This window comes from Equus przewalskii, chromosome 17 (assembly GCF_037783145.1).
Source record: "Equus przewalskii isolate Varuska chromosome 17, EquPr2, whole genome shotgun sequence".
Lineage (NCBI taxonomy): Eukaryota > Metazoa > Chordata > Mammalia > Perissodactyla > Equidae > Equus > Equus przewalskii.
Window position 1 is genome coordinate 54,935,869 of NC_091847.1, and position 23,576 is coordinate 54,959,444.

The window sequence follows — 23,576 nt, forward strand, 5'->3', positions numbered from 1 at the left end:
TATAGCATTACTCATTCTCTATAGCTTTGGTTGGCTTCAGCCAAAGTAACAAGTCAGTATAAACTTAAATGAGGTTAATAATTGCATTGGCAACTAATCCTCAGTTACAGCAATACCTACCAGATCTTACTTTTGTGCAAGAGTAGAGAAATATAAGCAATAATATAACATATTCTATATTATAATATAATCTTATAAGGTAAAGATAAGAATTGTCAAGGGTGAATAATCAACTGCCCCAGAATAAAGGTAAGTCAAAAAGGCAAGAAAGTGACATTTTCATATCTTTGGTATTAACATAAAATAGATTCTCTCATTCAATAGTATTTTTGAGGACCCAATAAATATTCTACAATGAAGTACAAGAAACACAAAACTTAGTTCCAGAACTCAAAAGCTAAGAAAAACAGATGTAAAGAGAAACATCATCTATTGGCCCAGGTGCCGGGTGCTCTTGCCATTGCTGTTAGTGCCACTGAGTCAATTCCAACGCCTAACGATCCTGTGCACGGCAGAGTGGAACCCTTTTGGGGCCATCTTCTCACCTTGCACTGCTACATCAAACAATGCTCTGTTGCTATTCATAGGATTTTCACGTCCAGTTTCTTCAGAAGTAGGTGGCCAGGTCCTCCTTCCTAGGCTGTCTTAGCCTGGAAGCTCCACTGAAACCTGTCCACCATGGGTGACCATGCTGGTATTTGAAATCCCAGTGGCATAGCTTTCAGCATCACAGCAATGTGCAGCCACCACAGTGTGACAACCAACAGACAGGTGATGTGGTTCCCTGCCCAGGAAAGGAACCCGGGCCTTGGCAGTGAGAGAACTGAATCTTAACCACTAGACGGTCAGGGCTGGCTGTTGAGTTCTTTTACAGATACTACATTATTTATTTCTCCCAAGTGTTGGCGATCCACGTTATCACTCATTTTATATCAGAAGAGACAGAGGCTTGGAAAGGTAAAATAACTTGCACAAGCTCCCACATCTTCCAAGTGCCAAACCATAATTCAAAACCTGGTCTCTCTATAGATTCAAAACCCTTACTTACACTTGTCATAAAGGTATATTTTCTTGCAATGAACATGAGAACTATGGGAATAATTACAAATTTTTTAAATTTCATAAGGGGACAAGTACATGATGCTTTAGATATTGAAAGGTGTAGAGAACACAGAATGTTGCTTTAAATTTCATCCATATTAACAGTCAATAGCAAAGAAAGAAACTGCTAAATATTTAAGATCTGCAACAAAATGTATATTTAAGAGAAAATCACAAGGTGCTATGGTGAACACAAAGTTTTAAATATGAGAAATATTCATGTTGTGTGTTCTCAGCTCCCTCCCGGTTATAGTGAGCTCTTTGTAAACCATCAGATGGTGTATACTTACTTCTTTTTATTTTCTTTTAACATTCACATGTTCATTCTAAAGGCACCCGAGTTCCGAGTCCCTGGATCTTTTTGGTCTCTATTTTGACTTCTCCTTTTTCAAACGAAACCTTCTGCCCATGTAAAATACGTGTGCCTTGTCCTTACATCCCAGCATCTCCTGGGCCTCCTCTCCAGCCAAGCTTGAATGTCTGATGAATGTATCAGTTATCCATGGCCTAGTGTAGAAGAAGAGCCCTTAATGAGGTTTTATATTTCAAGCAGGGGACTTCTGCATTCCAGGCTCAGTATAGAGTTTCCAACATTGAGATGGCATTATTTATATTACATATGACCTGAGAGATTGTGGCATTATATGGATATAATTTATCACAGCAGAAAGCTGAGGGCATTTCATTTGAAATGAGGCCATGTTCTTGGAGTATAAGAATAAGACCACCTGCCTTCCCATGCTATCCTACTTTTATCACACAACCAGAAAGAACACTGGCTATTAAGATGAATGTGCTCCTCTCCACACCCGTCCGGAGGTTATCCACAAACAGGGAAACTGCATAGACAGATGACTCTTCCCACTTTACCTCCCAAAGCGGGCATCAAGACTTCTTCGCTGATCTTGATGTTGGTCACCTAAAGTATTTGGTCTAATTTTCTGGAGGGGTAGGATGGGATATAAGAATGGAGTAAAATCAGCCACAGATCACAAATGGCTGCTGGAGCTGAGAAGCAATGACAACACATGCCGTAGGGAGGTAATGGTGTAGAAGCAAGAAAATGGAGACACTCACTGATTAAAACTAGAGACTAGTGGCAGGAAACTAGGTTACAGCAAATATGGGACACTTTGTCATCTAAAGATACTATTTGATAGCAAGAATATCTGAGCAAAGAATAGAGCAACAAAACCACTGCCACTTTTTCATCTCAACACAGGAGATAAGCGTAATCCTAAGACCTTAGTTTCCTTCTGCTTCCACGTTATGAGCAGACATGAATCTTTGTTAAGTGAATGACTGTTGTCACTGGGGAGCAGCTCCATTGAAGTGGGAAGTCATCCCTCATTCTCCCATGTTTGTGTCACCTTCTAGGTTCCAAAGAATTTGCAGATACATGATTCCATGCTTTCTTAATAATCCTATGGTGTAACAGGGCAAGGATATCACCCCATTTTACGGATGAGGAAATTATGATTCAGAAAGGCAGAATGACTCCCCCAAGGTCATACAGGTATTTAGTACCAGAGGCTTACCTGGAACACAGGTCGTCTAGTCTAGAGCTCCTAATTTTATCCTTGGAGAAGGTTGAAGATGAGGAGCCCTGTTTTTGCTGTCTTTATCTATCCTTCTCATTTCTGTGGGATCACTGTCCACATATCACTGGGAACAATGCAGATCATTAGTAATAGTTGCTAACATTTAATGAGTTTAATAAATGTTACCTTTGTGTCTCAGAGTCCTCAATTTCAAGGTGGGATACGGCCAGTACCTATCTTACAAAGTTGTTTTGAAGATTAAATGAATTAATGCATTTAGAAAAGTGGCTGGCACATAGATAACATTAATATTAGCGATACCCCCTGCCTTCTTTCTATTCCTGCAAACAAAGTGCACCTGCCCACTGATAACGTTTCCCCGGCTCCCTCTTTATGCAGTGTGAATGCAGTGCCTTCGAGGTTTCTCAGTTCAGTTGGGAATCAGTGTCATCATAAACCTTAGTTTAGAGACTGAAATGCTTCCTGTCTTTTGACTACCAAGAAGAGTTTTATTATTTTTCCTAGGAGTACTCATGTTTTAAAAGTTTTCATCTACCACTTCCATTTGTCAAATAATAGTCTATATGGCCTCCTCACTAGGAAATACACTGATTCTCCAGGCCTGTAAAAGCACTGAAAATAATTCAGTTTCCTATTACTCCCTGAGGACCACAGATTGAGAATCACCATACTAATCCAATCCCTCATTCCCAGGATAAGAAATAGAGGACCCAAGATGCTGGGGGACTTATTCAAGGTCACTCAGCTAGCTAGTGTCAAAGTGTGAGCCAGGGTATGACCCTTTTGACTCACTGAGGCATTGACAGCTTCCCTACTCTAAATCCGTATATCTAGTCAGGTCTTTTCTTCCACTGAAACTATTACACCAGTGCTCTTTGCAATCTGGATTTCTTAAAGTTAACACCAGCCCTCATCAAAATTGTAAAGGGATCCGTTTTCACTATCCCCAGTGCAGAGTAAATGTTTCATAACCAAGCAACAGTCAAAAGACCTAGTGCTGGAAATGCAGACGCTGACCTGGTTATTTCAAGACATACATCTTGAATTTCCATTTGCTATAGTTTTGGGTCTGTTATGAACTTCAGGTCATTTTCTACAATATCTCTCCCCAGGAATTAGGTACCTTTTTATACCCGGCAGTTTGATTGTTTTCCCTAATATTACTTGGTAACCACCCTCTAACTTTCTGTAGTTTTCAATCACCCATTTCTTCTCTTTTTTATACAGTTTAAGACTGGCTCTCTAAGACACAAGCTACCCCACCCAGTTGTTTTTATTGGCAAAATTAAGGAGCAGATTCCTATTCCATCATCCCAGTCATTAAGGAAATGTTGACTAGGACTGGACCAAGGAAGGCCACTATGGAAATCCACTTAATCTTCCCACTGGCTGTCATTGAACCACTGACATAATATTAAGCTACAATGCAGATCTCTAAAACTTGGCCTTCCAATCATCCAGAAGAAACAAAACTCGAAAGCCATTTCAGCTGTGTTAAGAAAGTTATTTTAACTGTATTAAGAAAAAAAGCCTTTACATTGAGAACAAATTTTACCCAAAGCGAGTATTCCAGTCCCTGATTACAAGAGCTATATATCTCTGCCCCTAAGAAGCCACACATCTGAAAGGAAACACTTAGTGGAAATTTAGCCCACACTTTGCTGTAACACCACAAGCTTCTCAGCATCCCCAGCTGCATTCTCCAGCATCCAGAGTCACCAGGGAATTTTCAGGCAGCTTGTAGTTCTCCACATTTGTCATCCAAGGCCGACTCTAAATACACAACCTCGTCTCCAGTATGGGTTGTAGGGTATGACTCTCCCCAGGGGAGCAGACGACAACATTTAATGAATAGATTATAATGAGAGAGAAATATTCTAAAGTATTTTTCATCTGGGACAGATAGACTCTTATTCCAGTATTGTTAATGTTTAGTTATTTTCTCTAACAAGAAACTGAAAAGCTGTAACCGTAGAGTGAGCATAAAGACACAGTGCATCTGATAGCGCTATGCAATTAGTATGGTGGTAAAAGAGGCATTTCCTTATTCTCACAATTTTCTGCGAACAAGAACCCAGTGGAATCCAAACCTGAGCACATGGCATTTCTGGCCATGATACAAAGGTCTACAAGAGCCTCCTCAATATTTGATGACTCCTGGGATACTGCAGCATGGCACCGCTGTGGCACAGCTGAAGCTGCTAACGTGCACAGCTGTTTTTGTCTTCCCACGCTGCTCCGAAGGATGGCTGTGGAAGGTTGTGGTGCTGTTTGATAAAATAAGACGCACTCACCAAGGCCCACACCACAGAGACAGGCTGTCTGAGTTCTAAATTGCTAAACTCCGCTCCCCACAGACTACTCATCTGTACCTGCCACCTCCAGTCGCTCCTGTCCCCTTCCTCGCCAGGCAGAAAGCTCGCAGGTCACGAATCAGGCAAGCTGCTGGAAAAAGCAAAGGGTGATGGCAGTTAGTCTGGGGCTCTGTCCCTAGGAGTGACAGGGCAGGATGGTGCTGATGGTAGAGGTGGTGGCTGTAATTCCACATCACCAGGACTAGTTATGCCATAATAATAGGCTCCAGGTAAGTGTTTTCAGGTGTTGGGAAAGGACGGGTGGATTCTGATAAAGAATAACCTGCAGATGCCTTAGTAATAAGAAACGTGGTTCAGTTCCCAATTTCTATAAAAATAATATCACTAACTCTTCCTATGTCACAGTCATGGCCATTCCAAGGGTAGCTTGAGGTTAAGGGATCCTCTGTAATTTCCATAAGCCTCTTCCCACGTGACCCCAATAAGTAAATGTAATAGTGTGCTTGCTATGCAAATGCTTCCTCAAGACAATTTCCCCTTTTCCCCCGTCCAATCAGATAGACACTTCAAAGACCCTTCTACACAGTAATTATGAAGCCATCGCTAAGCACAGGGTTGTTCCAAGGAACAAATTAGAAACTATCCAGAAGAATAAAAACACTATTGGGAATGGAATAACTGAACAGCAAAAGAAAAGAACAGAATCTTTGTGGGAGTTGTTGGTGTTATTGTCGTGAAAAAAGTAAGAGGTGTGTGCATCCGTCTGGTAGTACGTAGGAAAGGAAGAGCAAATATATGAACAAACTCATAATAAAAAGCTATGAGTGTCAAATGCAACAGTACTTCTAGATATATCAGCCTTATACTGATGAAACCTAGCACCTTTTTACTAGAACGAGGCACTCCAGGATCATTTCCACCTCCTCCTCCCTTTTCCCTTCTCCCTCTTCTTTTTTCTCATCCTCATCTCTTTCCCCTTTTCCCCTTCTCTTGCTGCTTCTCTTTCTCTTTGGTGCAATTGAAATGATTCTCAAGAGCTAACTGCACCTCTGAGCTTCCCTGGCATCACTGAATGAGGCATGGCCAGCACAAAAGTTTAACCCATCATTCCTACTGACATAACTTTCTCAGCATGCAGCTACACACCCCAAAAGCAATGTTTAGCTGTTGTTAGCATGCTGCTTCTAAATATGCCACATCCATGGCCTCTGTAGCCATGGGGACCTACCCAGCAATGCTAATAGTAGTCTGCTATGATAAGCGGTCTTCTTATTACATACTCTTGGCCCACATTGGTGACAGGTGACATTTTGCCTAAACAGTGTCAGGAATCATCCATCATAGGTCACCCCTTAGCACTATCTACCTTTCTGTGGGGATCATTTTCTTTCAATACCATTCAACATGTGCTTTAGCAAATGTGATTTCTAGTTCTGAGATAGCTCAGGGAAGACAAAGACCAGATTACTCACCATAGGAATCCAGAAGAGTATATGTTGCATTGGTAAAGCCCTGATATAGATGCCTTAGGTAGGTGTCACTCAACGCAGGTCTCATTGCAGACCCATTTATACATGGACTACAATTCCGTCTATGTTCTCATATTCTCAGCCTGAACGCAACAGTAAAACAACTTAAACCTGTATTCTTTTAACCTGTGGTGCACTGCCCAGATCACTCTTCAGGGCAAAGACTCTCATTCACCCCACTGTCTGGAGTTTTGGCCCCTAACCAGATCACAGCCAAGTCCCTCTATAGGAATTGCCCTTGACTAAAGGCAGTTGCCTTACTGAGGTTAACTCCCCCAACCGTGAGGGTAAAGATGGAGGCAGGAAACTCGAATTCAATTACTGACTGCTAGAGAGGGTTCAAAGTTCTCGCCCCCTCACCTCAATTTGGGGCAACTCTGAAAGATCATCCCAGCTCCAGAGCTTCCTACAGAGTCAACTGAGGCCCTATGTCAATTGTCCAGTGGTTCACTGTCTTCCTCGACCCAAACCTCTTCCCTCATTCCCTACAGGCGCCCCAGGAACATTGCTCAATAAACCTCCTTCAGGCTAATCTCCATCTCAAAGTCTATTTCTCAGTAGGCAGACATAGCACAACATCCAAGCAGTACTCCAGTGACTCTGGAGAAATTCTAAATATGGCAACAAAGGGATGGAATGAAACATAAAAAGAGCTAACACTGACCCCCCACTATGATTAATTTGCAAAGCTCCCCCTTAGAGCAGTGGATTTCAACTGGGGGTAATTTTGCCCCTCAGGGGACATTTGGCAATGTCTGGAGACATTTGTGATTGTCATGACTTGGGTGGGAGGGTTGCTACTGGATCTAGTGGGTAGAGGCCAGCAATGTTGCTAAACACCCTGCAATGCACAGGAACAGCTCTCACAACAAAGAATTATCCAATCCAAAATGTCGATAGTATCGCTGCTGAGAAGCCCTTCCCTAAAGATATCAAGTAAGATTTGGTATATTATTCCAGTGAGTTATTCCCTGTCTTACAGTCAGGAAGTTAGGATAATGTCTGTCAACCAGTCCTGGGCTAGACATGGCCCAAAGAAATATGACCATGCTTTGTAAGATTATGGACCATGAGCCTGACCTCTCTCAGCCATGGGAAAGGCAGGATCAACGTACCTAAGAGCTGCTGAGCATCCCATTCATCTGGGATGAGATTAACAACCAGAATTCAGTCACTTGGAGTCCTTCTGACAATGGACATTCACTGTTTGGTGAGAGTTCAACCCGTGAGCAATCGGATGCTCTGTACACCTCTAGACTAAAAGAAGATGATTCCTTAGGGAAGAGACATCAGTTTCTATTGTTAAGAGGTAGGAAGGACACCAGAGTTAGGCAGAAGATTCATCCACCTTATTTGGAAATGAGTAGGGCTGCTGGAAGGAGAGTGTTTGATACTCTGTGAGGAGATACCACTCCTTGGTGAGGCTTCAAAATTTTAAAGTCACCTATTGTGCACGTACGTAAGATAATTGTTAGCCTTGCTTCCAAACTACCCAGGGCAATAATACTTAACTCTGCCTGGAAATTGGAATCACCACTTGTAAAACTTTTAAAAAATACTAATGCCTAAGTCCCACCCTGAAAGGACTGGATCAGAGTCCCCATGGATAGGGCTCAAGAACTTGTAGTTAGGAAGCCCTAATATACAGACAAGGTTGAGAACCATTGGTCTAGCATACCCACTCAGAAAATGAGAGCAGAGAGGACTGCTGTCAACCGTGTGGAAGAGTCTGTGACCACAGAAGGCCCTGGTACAGGGCCTTCACCCAGGGCTTTGGGAAGTCTTGCTGTAGGCTGCCTCCTTCTGGACACTGTGGAACTCCATGACTTTCCTGTCGCAGGTTGGATGCTGTTTGCAGAGTTCCTGCCCTGGAAGAAACATTCTTGTCAAAGGAGTTTTTGGTAACTTGTACAGCTAGTTCCAGCCTGCCAGGTTCTCCAGTAAGCAGATTTTGCCACATTTCCAAAGGGAGCTCCAACCGTTACAAGCATGGGGACTATAAAGTAAGAGGGACCTTCATTCCACTGTCACTTGTGACTCAAGAGTTACACCAACGACCAGAACTTAACACAGCTAAACCATTTGTGTAGATTCTAAAAGCCAAAAATTGTCATGATTTGGAGCAGCCAAAAGTGATCATGAAAGTGATGACCATATGTGGTTTGGACTATTGTCCATTTATCTATTTATATAGCTGTCAGAGAAATTTTATGTATATATAAAATTATATAATTATATATTAAAATTATATAAATTTTGTGCGTTATTATATACAAATTTGCATATAATTATATAAATTTAATGTCTATATATTATAAATAATATATCCATATATAATATATTATTTGTTTATATGTAATATTAAATTATATATAAATATATATTTATATACACATATAACTATATTATATATAATCTCAAAATGGGAATTAGGAAGACAATAATCCAGAAAAATATAGCAGCTGAACTCTGAGTTATAAAATATTATTATTAAAACTTTTTTTCAAAGATTTCTTGAGGTTTTCAGTCTAGTCTTTCAAGATCGGGCTATGAGCAGCTATGCGGACTTCTGTAGCTAGTATTAACACTAAAGAAAAATGTTATGTTTCCTGGTTATAATGAACAACTTAAAAATGATAGCAACTCATATGAACTAAGCTGCTAAAAATGCTGCCTGATTGAGTAGTCAGTCCCAATTATCTGATTGCGAAATTGTGACAAATTAACTTGCTTTATGAGGACATGTCTTGTGGCCAAACTTCACTTGGAAAAGACCCATTTAAAATGTAAAAACCAGAGATTTTTGACTCTGGCCTCTGCCACTGACTTGCACAGTATGAATATAAAGGGGACTCATTGGCCCATCTCCAACACGCACTCTGAGCAACCCAGATAGAAAATGAGAATTTCAGACCCTGAAGTAAAATGGATTCTATATTCACTAAAGCCTGAAGTTGTCCCAGGCACTAGTGAGAAGAGAAGAAAAACTAAAAAATAATAAAAATCTTCCTCGTATTGTTTTTTATAGTTAAAAAAAATGCCTCAGTTTAATAATAGCTGAAAGATATTTCAAGACTCTAATGATGCAGATCCAATAATACATTGATGAATTGAACATTGATTAACTGATTACTTGAAGACAGACACCCAAACAGGTAAATAAAACGAAGAAAATGTGTCTCCAGGAGTGAACTTCTCAGAATGCACGGCTGCAGTACAACTCGACAGAGCTGGTTTCGCTGGCCTACTTGATTAACACTTTTCTGTTATACAGCTTATCTCATTTCCCCAAGAAGAGAACTATTTATGAAGAACCATGGCCCCTTCTTTGGCTGGATGGAAACGCTGCCCTCAAGCTGCCAGCACAACCTGGAACAAGAACACTTCATTGCCTCGGATAGGACCCTGGGCACTCTCAGACACACACGTATTTATCTTCTCTCCCTGTGCGTGTGAAATTCCACTGTGAGGAAAACCCACGCTCTGCAAGTCTCTGGGCTTTCCACAACCCAAGTCTTCCACAGATTCAGGTAGCATGGCCTCACCTAAGGTGCTCTTCCCCCACGGTATCACCAAGTGACCGACTCGTCTCTCAAACTCTGGGGCTCTGTGCCTTCCTCTTCAATTTTCTTTCCTCCCTGAGCACTACACTCTCAAACCCCCTTCCCTCCATTCGCTGGTCTTCAATCTCTCTGTGACCCTGAACAATAATCCTATTACATCCCTGAACTCTATCCAGGACGTTCATCTCCATCCACCTTTTTAATGGCATTGTTAATGATTTGAGGGGAGTAAATCACAGTCAAGATAATGGCTGCAAAAAATTAATAGACATGATTTTTATGATATAATATACTAGTGTACTAATCGTGAGAACAGTTAATTGAAAAGCACTAAATATTTTATTATCCATTCAGCATTCTGTCTCCTTTTACCATTCAGCATTCTGTTTATTCTTTCCCCCATTCTGAACTTTTTACCTATTATTCTTTCATAATTCCCCATAAAGGAAAACTGCAGAGTAAGACAAAGGGGATTCTAATCACTTCATCTAATTACAGAGATGAGTAAATCACAGTTGAACATGTCAAAGTCTTAAGAAAAATGGAAAAGGCACAATTCAAGGAGAAGCTAACGCCTTAAGCTTGGGGAGAAATCGCATATCATCTAAAAAGTGTAGAAATATTTGAGAAAAACGGGGTCTTTTTTCTAATTCTTGAGCAAGAAGTATTAGTAACTCTTTTTGAATGATAATATTTTTCAAGTAACTAAACTGCTCATTGTTGGGCTTCTGGGCTGTTGGCCACACACCCGGGAGGGGCCGGCGCCGGCGCCCTGTGCATCTCTGTAGCCTCAGCCTGGGGCCCAGCACCGGGAGCTCCATGATCACACCAACATTCCACTGTTCCCGCCACACACACAACATGAGGACCCTGTTCCCGCAGAACTGTTGAATGTGCTCAACTATTAGGTGTCTACTTTCTTCAATGTTAAGAAAAATGCAATATCCACAAACCGGAATTTTCAACTTTCCACCATCAAATTGCAAAAGTGGCCTCCTCCCAGCAAAGTCATTTTCACATATTTTCACATCTAATAAATTCTAATAAAAGTTCTCAAAGCCTGCATTCACTACTCAGACTTGCTGGTTAGTTGACATAACCATTCAATTTTGTTTTGTTTCTAAGGTTGAGAAGAGGCTAAAAATCACACCACCATATGCCTTCTTGAAACCTAACCACCCTCTACCTCACTCACGATATCATCTCCATCTCAAAGGAAGTCGGATAGCGAAGGTTACAAGCTGTGTCCACTCAGCCCGAAGATCCCTGAGCACGTTTGTCAAATGGGCCAAGTTTCTCTGTCATTCTCCCACCAGACCTTTTGACTTCCGATGTCCTCATTTCTCAGGCCTCACCACCACAATCTTCCACCTCCTCTTATTGCCCCTATCTCTCTACTGCCCCACCCACCGTCCCGCAGCTGTCCCCTACAAAATAAAAGGTCCTAAGTATTAACTTAGGCACAACATTTATATTTTTTCAGAGGACTCTTAAAGACTGGGGAGAAAATTGTATTTTGAATTTCAAGTCCCTGGAAACATAATCTTTGATCATCAGCCCCCAAATCTAGAGGAGTTTCAGAATTATCTGGGGAGCTCTTTAATAATACAGGTTCTGGGTCCTGTTCCACAGGGCTAGAATCTCCAGAGGGCGGCCTGGCAGTCTGCCCCAGCAATTTTAAGGCAGCCGGGCAGGGGTCATCCACAACCTGTCCGCCAGGGAAGATCCCATGATCCCCTATCTGAGCGCCTTCTCCACAACTGGGCCTTCTTTCAACAAGTTAGGATGGGAGATTGCGGGGATTCATTACCAGAAAAGGTGGAGCCATAATAGTATGTACAAAATGGAGGAAAAGAGTCAGAATATTAACTACAGTTATATTTTTGCTAAACAGGATTCCATCAGCTGAGTCTACCAAATTGACATATTTGATCAGCTAATTGTATCCAGTAAGAAAATGGCATCGGCTACTTTTAACTTCTTCATTCCATTAGGCTATTGTAAAAGGCAGGATTTATAGGTGTGCATAAAGGCCTTTCCTTTCCTCCCCTAGAAATGAAAATGAACCCTAGCCATCTCTTAAACCCAGTCTAACATTCATTTAACAGCAGACCAATGTCAAGCAACGATCACCTCCATTTCCCCCGTTAAGTAGTGGCCTCATAATAATGCCAAGGAGCAGAAGGACACTCTGCAGAGTGCACTCCCACCCCAGCCAGGGGGAAGCCTCCCTTTAGAAGTTCATCTAAGGAACCCCGATCTAGAGGAGGGCACTCTAAGTTCAGGTTTCTATTCACCAACTCCATGACCTTGGGGACCATACTTACCCTTGGGAGGCCTCTCATAGCATCTGTAGAATGGGCATCGAGGTCCTTACCTATCTAAAGTGGGATGCGAGGCCCCTCACTCTCTCAGTGTCTCTTTCAGCAGTTTCATCTCAATTCAGCCAATCCTCTACCCTGTCATCCCACTATGAAAACTATTAGATGCAAATAAGGGCTCTTACAGTTCAAATCTGATTGATTCTTTTCATATCACTAGTAAATTTTTATCTCAATGATAGAGAATTATAATTCAATCAGCCACATTATTCTGATAAATTAGGACTATATTTTTCTGAACCATGACAACAGTTATTTATTGAAGAAATATGTTAGTGGACTTCTAGGTAGCCAAAGGTGATTAAGCATAGCTTAGATGACCCTTTGTTGGGATATAGAAAAAAGGATTCAGGCATTAGCTGAGTAGATGCACCACATATCCTCAAGGACCCTTCCAACCACAGTCTGTGAAGTTCTTACTAATCCTAAATATTATTCATTATTACAAATATTATTAATATCAATCTACATTTCTTTACTCAAAAACGCATACTTGAAAATTTGTTGTTAGTGCCATGGAGTGAATTTCGACTCCTAGTAACCCCATGGACAGCATAGCAGAACCCTGCTGGGTCTTTCTGCTTCATCCTCTCATCTTCTGACTCTAAATCATACAATGTTCTGCCATTATTCATAGGGTTTTCATGGCCAATTTTTCAGGAGTGACCAGGTCCTTCTTCCTAGTCTGTCTAGTCTGGAAGCTTAGCTTAAACTGTCCATCATGAGTGATCCTGCTGATTTTGAAATACCGGTGGCACAGCTTTCAGCATCAGAACAACACACAGCTGCCACAGTATGACAACCCACAGATGGGTAGTGTGGTTCCCTGACCAGGAAACAAACCTAGGCCATGGTGATGAGAGCGCCAAATCTTCACTAGACCACCAGGGCTGGCCCTTGAAAATTACATTCTGGTAAATCAAGTCATATTTCATATTCAATTACTGTGATTCTGCTACTCCAAGGGAACATATACGCCATCACTTTGAGAACTAAGGAACATCTACTGGTGTGAACAACACCTCATTTGCCTATCTTGATATCCTAGATTTTTTTGGACCCATTGATTCTTTTTCAAGAAGCACATCCTTGAATCTATGAGCAAAGACTTTACACTTCTACAAGAGCATGAAATTATGAATTATGAAAGTTGAAGAAACAAGCTTTTTTTTTGGAGTACTGTGACTCAGCCCATGGGATTTACTTAATAATCATAAGTAAAACAACGGATTATCTTTGCATCCTGAACGCATCATTTCCAAGGTGTGATTGCCCTTGACCTATCACGAAATGATAGGATCAAAATAACATTGTTATTATTGCTAAAGTATTGGATCTGCAATCTCGTAGAATTGTAGTCAGCTATCACAGAGAGTCAATATAAACCATAAGGTTACTGAGAAGGTGCAGAATGTCCTTAATATTAACAGCAATATAATTCTGCTCACTGTTCACAAAGAACATAGCCATATGTGAGCAGATATTATGTATAGCTTGGTGATCCCTGTCTTCTATTTGGCTCTTCAAGTCTCACTGTCCACATTTCTCCTTGCTATTCTGGGTAACATGCGAGAATCAAATCAATGGGCTCCCTTGTTCTCAGGTTTCCAGGTAGGTTCAGCCAATAGGAGTATCAGCAGATCAGAGGGAATGGGAAGAATGAGATATATTTATTTTATTGGCAGCCTCCCAGCATGGTGGCTTTGGGCTGGCTGCATGCCTCAGCTGAAGGTCCCAGTACTTGCCAAGCGGCCCTCATCCTGTAACGCATGCTGTCTCTCTCCAGGTTTCAGTAACAACTTTCCCCCCCGCCGCTCCACCAGGCCTAGTGGTGTAATAGCTCTCTGCTGGGATTAGCCCAGCAGTTCTGCACTATGCTTTGTTGTTTTTCCTAAACCCCCACACATTTGTAAATAGTCCATTTATTAATCTCTCCTCAATTACTCATCTTGAATATGCCGTCTGTTCCCTGCGAAAGTCCTGACTAACTCACTCCTTATATCAAAATTTACATCTTTGGCCAATTTATAAGATATATCAGGGTGTGCCTTTTCGTAACTCTGGGTTCTATGGCCAGAAGCTCAGGTTTTAGTAACAGATCCAGGCCTCTGACCACAGTGGGATAGGTTAGACCGGGAAAGGGTCAGAGCCAATGTCCAGCAGATAGATTGCAAGACACAGCAAAGTCTGGGAGTCAAAAACATGGAGTTGAGCTAAGAGGGATGCCTACCTTGCGAGGTGAAGCTGAAAGCACGTCCAACCCAGAACAAGAGGCACAAAGAACTATTAGTACAAGTTCCAAATGGTGTTCCAATCTGGGGCAGGGCAGGGCAGGTCATCACCTTATGGATGAATGAGGCACTCAGTGGAGGGTCCAGGAGCGCAGACGATTGGCAGGGGCAGGTTTCTGACGACTCAACTAACGCGAGAACTTGAGTTCAGAGGCAGGAATCCACGCAGGAGATAAAACACTGGGAAAAACTCTTCTGACATCACTGAAGAAGAGGCACACATGGCAGACTCAGCCACAGAAGAGCTGGACTGTCAGTCTGAGAATGAGACCAGATGCAAAAAACAAGCAAACCAGATCAATGAGCACATATCCTTGGGTCCCTCAAAACCATCTGCCTGGAATCAGGAGTCAGGAATGGAACTGAAATCTGGGAAGGACTGAGCTGGAAAGACGTGGAGGGTGGAGGATGGGGATTAAGTAACCCCAGTTGCCAGGATGAAAGGGATTCTAGTGTGGGATAACATCCACCATCCTACTTAATCTCACCTCAGGGATCTCCATCAGCGGAAAAAAGTCCATCTCACCAAAAGGTGGGAGCTTAAGAAGAAAGGTAGTTTTCTGTATACTGAGCATTTACTAAGAACTTACCCTGTGCTAGGAACTGGGCTTTGCATGCATCCTTTCATTACATCCACACAACAACCCTACTAGGTAGATACAACTATTACTTCCATTTTACCAAGGAGGAAACCAAAGCTTAGAGAGGATAAATCATATTCCCAAGACCATGTAGGAAGTTGGTAATGAAACTGGGGTTCAAACTCATTCTGAGGTCACCTTCCCAACTACTAATACACAGTCTCTGTAGCAACATAAAAGAATCAATTAAGGCTGTGCATATCAGTCATCAGTGAAGTGTATGTGAATGGGTGGTGCGTGGTGTGTGTATTTATCTAGACAAATAATTGCATATTTGGAAGCCCTTAGGGAGTTACGTTCTGCTGCAGAGCACTCTCCTATGTTATTGTTAAGACAATAATTTCATTGTTTGCAGACTGCAATGTTATCTTTCTCTGGGAGAAAAGTTTTGCCTGCCTTCTTACCAGTATGATCAGTACCTCGTCCACTGCAGTATGATGCTCAGTCCTTCTAATTACCCCCCTTACAATGCAATTCACCTTTTGGGCTCTCAGTCAAGGTCAAAAGTGGAGGAGAAGGTGGGAGGAGAGGATCTTTGTAATGGTACATCAGGTATTCAAAAGCTTTCTAACTCTTTTTCAGCAGCATATCCTTTTGTAAATGCAATCTTGCTCAGAACCTCAATATATAAAGTTCATAAAATCAGAACTTCTCTATCTAAGTCTTGGAAGCAGGCCCAAAACATCGCCAGCTCAACTTTCCCCAATTACTGTGAAGTTCTAAGTCAAAAAAATACTGAGTTCTTGGCAGTTTCTTATAAAGCTCAATATGATCTTACTACATGATCCAGCAATCACACTCCCAGGTATTTAGCTACTTATGTCCATAGAAAAACCTGCACACAAGTGTTAGCAGTAACTTTACTCACAATTGCCAACAATTGGAAGCAACCAAGATGTCCTTCAGCAAGTGAATGAATCAATAGATTGTGGTACATCCACACAAAGGAATATTATTCAGCGATAAAAAGAAATGAGCTATAAAGCCCTGGAAAGACATGGAGGAAACTTAAATGCATGTTACTTAGTGAAAGAAGTCAGTCTGAACAGGCTACGTACTGTATGATTCCAACTGTATGACATTCTGGAAAAGATCAAACTATAGAGACAGTAAAAAGTGGTTGCCAAGGGCTGGAGGGCAGGGGGACAGGATGAAGAGGTAGAACACAGAGGATTTTTAGGGCAGCAAAACTACCCTGTATGATACTGGAATGGCAGTTACACGACATTAAGCATTTGGCAAAATCCATAGAACTATACAACATAAGGAGTGAACCTTTAACGTAGGCTGTGGACTTTAGTTAAAGACAATATATCCATATTGCTTCATCAGTTATAAGAAATGCACCACGCCAATGCAAGACAACAATAAGAGGGGGAAATGAGGAGGAAGGGAGGGGGAGTATACGGGAACTCTCTACTTTCCACTCAATTTTTCTGAAAACCTAAAATTGAGCTAAAAAATCTAAAGTCTATTAACATTTTAAAAAACACTAATCTCAACAAATATTGAATGTTCAACAGGCTTAACAAATACTTGTTGAAGAGAGTCACCAATTCAGCATTAAACTTGGTCCATTTTGACACTGGGCGTCTCTGTGATAACAGATTGGTACATTCTATTCATGGGTACACCAACACGCTTAGCCAGGTTTCATGCCTGTGGTAGGCAGAATAATGACCCCTCAAAATGTCCATGCCCTCCTCCCCCAGCCCTGTGAATATGCAACCTTACTTGGCAAAAAGGACTTTGCAGATGAGATTAAGATGTAAAGGCCTTGAGATGGAGAGTTTATCCTGGATTATTCAGATGGGCCCAATCTAATCACAAATCCTTAAAAGCAGAGGACCTTTCCCTAGTCAGTGAGAGGGAAGTGTGACTGCAGAAGATGGGTTGAGAGGTGCAATCTTGCTGGCTTTGAAAATGAAGGAGCGGGCCACAAGCCAAGGAATGTAAGCAGCCTCTAGGAGCTGGAAAAGGCAAGGAAATAGATTCTTCCCTACAGACTCCAGAAAGAAACACAGCCCTGCTGACACCGTGATGTTAGCCCACTGAGACCCATATCAGACTTCTGACCTACAGAACTGTAAGATAATAAATTTGTTATTTTAAGCCACTAAAGTTGTGGTAATTTGTTACAGCATCAACAGTAAACTAATACAATGTGTTTGTGAATTAGAAACAAGTCTTAAGCTACTCCCTCGCCTCTCCAGCCCAACATGGGCCCTTCCCCAAGGAAATATCTAGGCTCCCCATCTCCTAATCAATGATCACCCATCCAGTCATGAACTTAAGCAGTCTATTTTTGGGGAGACACAACACACCAGAGCAGCTTACCAAGATATATTTGTCAGAGTAATGCTTAAATTATTTCACTTAAAAAATGAAACAAAACTTGCATCACAACTGATTCTTTTATTGGGGAAAAAAACAGTTTAATGTACTGCAAAGAGTTTGTGCTTTGGAAGTAAACAGACTCTATTTGAATTTCAACTCCAACATTAGACTTTGGTTATAGACAAGGTACTTAACCTGGGCTTCCATGTCTTACGGGGAAGGGATACAATAATAATCACACACAAGAATACAAAATATATAATGATATATACACATAAAATAATCGTAACTTATATGATGTTTTCAAGAAAATAAGCATTGGAAGAAATGTTAAGCTATTCCTCTTTTGTTTCAGTGATGTGCATCGAACACATGATATACTGGTACCTCTAAATAGACGACGTGTGCCAAAGATTGCAGTGGGAGAAGTGAAAAAGCGAAGAGAAGTGAGTAAATAGATCGGAGAGGCAGTTTATAATCCATCAACTCACGCAGTTTCCCCTTAAAAAAATAAGCACTGACATTAGATAGCACAGTGATGTCGGTCTGGGCCCCAACATCGCAAACTCAAAAGTCTATCTACCCCTAGTGTTTCTGAACATTCCTCCACTCCTGGTAATTCACCAGCCTCTGCGTCTTCAAGATGTTTCCTGCTTAAAATCCATTGATAAACAAAGCAAAGAGCCCCACAGCAGAACTGATCAATACCCTGTATCTCTCTCTGGAAAACAGAAAACGTAATCCTCCATTGTTCAGCGGACTGCTTGCATTTAACCCTTCAGTCCTGTGACGGATGCCACCAAAACTGCAGTGGGTAATTCACGTGCAAAGGATGCCACACAGTCCAGCAACAGGTGAATCTAACCAAAAATTCTGAGATTTCTGTTTCCTAAGAGATTTGCAAACACCATGCCATTTTTTTCTTTCCTAAAAAATGTACAAATTGTCCTAAAATATAATCACCAAGCAAGCTTCCATGAACACAGAAAACATAGTGCGTCCTTTTAAAAGTGGCACCAACAGGTTTTCTGGCCTGCTGAGGGTCCATGAGACACCAGTGGAGTGAGGCATTCACTTGTGCATATCTGTTTCTGAGGATTATCCTAGAGCACTGAAAACAAGATAAAGTCATTATCCAATCAAAAAGGTGTTTGACAACTCATAAGAATTGCTTTTAGTGTACAAATAAGCACTCTGCTTGAAAATACAAACTCTGTGTGTATGTCCTGTATTTTTGAGCGTTATGAGCTAAAACTATAAAATAGTGAGATCAAGCTTTAACAAATATGCCAGGACTTAAATGTTCTCAATGAAAGGTATTTCCCTCAAAGCAGAATCCTTGAAAGCTACATAATTCCCAAGACACTGCTGTTACCAACACATTTTTTTTAACTCCTTTTGAGGAGCTACATTCTGAACTCAGGCATATCCTCCTAATACAACCCTATTGGGTGCAAATGTTGGTCCTTTGAGAGATGGATTTTATTGTTGCAAAGAGTCCGAAGCCATTTGAAACCTGGTTTGATTAGCAAAATAGGCTATCAATGGAGATCATGCATTATGGATCAAAACCAAGGCTTGAAGACGAAATCATAAAACTGGGTTTTCTGGGAAGCTCAAAAACAGGCCAAGACAGATACAAAAGGGGAGACTTAAAAGAGGACTGAGCAATGACGTCACTAGACTAGGAATATAGGATTTCAAAATGACTATTCTGAAAGGAGAAACCATGACGATGTGCACTACAGCATCTGTTTGAGAGAGTCTCATTGCCTTCGAGCAGCAATTCTTAACTGTTTGGCCTCAGGACTCCTCAACACTTTTAAAGTTATGGAGGCCTCCAAAGAACTTGTGTTTATGTGAGTTATAACTATTGGTACTTACCATATCAGAATTTAAAACTGAGAAATGTGCAACATTTTGTTGATTCACTTTAAAATAATAATAATAAACCCACTACACGTTAATATAAATAACATTTTTATGTAAAATGACTACATTTCACAGAACAAAACAAAATTTAGCAAGAACAATCGCATTGTTTTACATCTTTGTACGGTTTTAATGTCTGCTTTAACAGAAGACTGCCAGATTCTCACCCCTGCCCCTCCATTCAATCTGTTGCATATCAAACACCTTCTATTCTGGAAAACTCCACCATACACTATGAGAGAGTGAGACTTACAAAGACAGAAAATATCTTAATGTTATAACGAAAATAGTCTGATCTTACAGACTCTCTGAGAGGGTCTTGGGACCCCAGGGTTCCTCAGACCACGCTGGGAAAACCAGTTTCCAGTCACACCTGGAGTATGACGTAAACACAGTCGTGTGTGAGTGTGTGTGTGTGTGTGTGTAAAAACTGAGAGCTAGAGCAAATACAGACTGGGAGTTTGGAAGCCCCTTAACATTGCCCAGAGGAAAGTAGGTTTTTAAGTCTTCATGTCTCGAACTTCACTTTTTCCCCCGAGACAGAGTTGTGCTAATTTGCCCCAGAAGCAGAGCTAAAACACCATCACCTCTTGTCTCCGTAGCTGCACTCTGTTCGTGCCCTGAGCATCCTTGTCTGCCAATTAACTAGGCACTTGAGTCTGCTGCAAGCGCAATGGACCGGAGGCCCAGCCTCACCGATCAGCCGCAGGTCGGTTAAGGAAACCATTTAGAATGGCTGGGGTGAGGGGCCCCAGCCTTTCTTTATTTTTATTTTTCCTGATAACTGAGTAACAATTTATTCATTGTTTGTTCCAAACACACAGACTGTTCTCATACCAAAGTGACCGTTGATATTACTCGGTTGACAGATTAGCCACAGAGGACCTAAGCCATCCCTCCAAAAACAGGAAAGTGTGGGCATGGGGGGAGCAGGGGCGCATGTGTTCAGCCTCCAGAACTCCAAGAGCTGCAGATATGCTCTCTCAGACAGACAGGAAGGCATTTCTCAGACCCTCTGTTGACATGATGGAAAAGGTTGAAAATGAATAGTTCTTAGGCTGAACGTTTGGGGAGACTAATATAGGTCACAAAAAACTTTCATCTCGGCCTGCATAAACTGAGCTCTCTCTGCGTTCCAGACGCTGCTCTAAGTGTTTGCTATCTTAGTAAAAAGAGCACCCAGCTGAGGAATCCAGATACCTGGCATCTGGTCCCTGGGCTGCATCAAATTAGCTGTACATCCCTGGATGAATCTCCTAACCCTCTCCAATCTCCAGTTTCCACACAGTAAAGATGGGGACATTAAAACAAATGAACTCTAAGGATCTTTCCGTTCTAAAATTCTATGATCCTAAAGCCTGGTGACAACCTACATGTACATAAGCAGACAAAAAGACATTTTTAGACGTGTGAGGAAGGAAAAACATGGGGCACATTTCTTTTATAATGGGGCATAAGGTCCAGGGCTCTTTCAAACAGTGTGAGTGCCCATCCGTGGAATAGAGGTGTTGAAAGACAATGCAGACACCATCCAGAAATGCTTCCAGAGCCTCAGGAGCTGGGGCATATGCATTCCCCACCTCCCCAAGTATGGCTGCTTTCCAGGGACTCTGCCCTTTGCTGTTGCGGATCTCATTATTCCCAGCGCTCCAGAGGGAACATACGAAGCCCCCGTGATGCTGAGCATATGGCCTGGCTCAAGAAGTGCTCTCCTGCACAGAGAAATAGGACATGTCACAGACACAAAAACACCTTGTTGTAACCAAGATTCTCAATAGAATTACCCTTATTCTTGAAACATGTGAGCACAGCTAATGTCAAGCCTTCAGCTAAACATGAAAATGGTAGTAGCCTAGACCATTTTCCACTGAATGACAGTCCCCCCACCCAGCTCTGCCACATGCTCACATGAAACATCAAATTGCTTGCAGCTCATATTGAATAATGAATATGACCGCCTCAGCCTATCACCAAGCCTTCAGCAGTCCGCCTGGGGAACCAGGAGTGATGTTAGAGGTTTGCAGGCCAAGCACAAAATTGAAGACAAGCTTGAATTAATAATTTGCTTATTTCTATACATGTGCTTCAAAATAAAGTGCAAATTGAATAAGGTAATAGCAGAGCTTGGGAGAAAAAAAAAAAAGCCTTCCTTTTGCAAACTGCTGACACTTCAATTTCATTATCTCTCACCACCCTGAATGTGATTTGCAAATGTGCTCTCCCTATGTCATCATGTGGAAATGTCTTCAGGAAGAGCCAAAAACAAATGGAAAACAATTCCATAGAGCCACGGAAAAAAAGAAATTAAACCTCTCATTTTAAGCTGATTTTTTAGAGCACTCTTTCTTAAAATTGTGTTCCATGGACCTCTGCATCTGAATCACCGGAGTGTTCCTTGAAAATCCCAGGGATTTTTCATACATTGTCTATTCCAGGTTACATCAACTTTTTCCTACCTTGACACAAAAATCTCTGTCACGTTCTTGCCAATCACAGCTGCCTACATACCTCAGGAGCCATGTTGGTTGAACTACCATTTTCAGGCACCTTTGCCCCTGAATGTTGATGCCCAAAAATGTAGACCCATTCCCCTTTGTGTTTTTAATCATTGTCTCCCTTACATCATAACCAGGTACCTGTACAAGAATGAAAACAACGTATGTTTGAATCCAGACTCAGGATCTTACCCCATGTAATTCATCAGGGCCTTTTTCTGCCGTCTGAGGACATTAGGGAAGAAATATGTAAAAGGAAGTAAAGAGATGGGTACACACACACACTCACACAAACCATCCAGAAACAAATTTAGACTCGAAATATTGGAGGAACCGCACCCCAAACAAACCTCGAAGGAGGAACAGCTGAAGACTCCCTATTTCCCAGTTCCCTTCAGAGTCCTCTGTGGACAGGTGGACAGTAGGGGGCGACTCTGAGGAATCACCTCTCCTGTAGGTGTGGACAGTGCCACACAAAGATCACCCGGCGTAAGATCAGAAAGTTGCCCCCTTTACACGTGCATTTCCTCAGCAAAAGTGCTTTGTCTCCTCCCATCCTCCCAGCCCCTTCCCCTGCTCACTCTTACCTGCCAGTCCTCTGCAAGCCTTCCTGATTCCTTGAGACTAGGTTAGGCTTCCTTCCTGCGTGTTCCTGTAACACATACTGCTCTGGATTAAAACTGCCTAATAATTTGTCTATAATTTCACTGAAATGTAGACTGTAACATAGGAACTCCAACTTGTTGGGTTTTGCATCCCCAGTACTCTGTTCATTGCCTGGCGTATAATAGGAATGAACTACTGGTTGAATGAACCAGTGAATGAATGAGCACACTTAGACCAGTCTGAATGGTTATCGTGAGGAAGGAAGGGGAGGCAAGCAGAGGAGTTGAAGATTAGCGATCTAGAGATTAGGCCTCCTACATCTGGGTTACTGGTTTGCATCCAAACTTGGTAGGTAACTTATGAAAACTGATGTCAATAAATGCCTATTTGGTACTGGGTATTAACACCACTTCCAGAAGCCAATACCCAAAGTTAGAGGAAATGGAAAATCACTGTTGTCCATTTTAATTATTAATATCCTCCAAGACATAAAGGATTGGTTGGACAGTAGAAGCCAAGGATTGTCTTTCCTCTGGAGGCAGCCTAAGCACCTCTTGGCAATTACAATCCTTGAAAACCCAAACAGAAAGATGTCCCTGAGGATGTTCACCTTGCGTTGCCTTTTATCTTGCATTGAGGCCCAGGTAAGGACAAAGATGAGGAAGATAACCTAGCAAGGTCAAGGATGACCACTTTCCTCCTTTGCGGGGCAGACGTCTATATCCAAAAATTAGAAATTGATAGAGATGAGACTGTGTAACATAATTTTAGACAGGTTTCAGGAAGAGGAAGGAAAAAACAACACAAAATGTCCTATGGATCG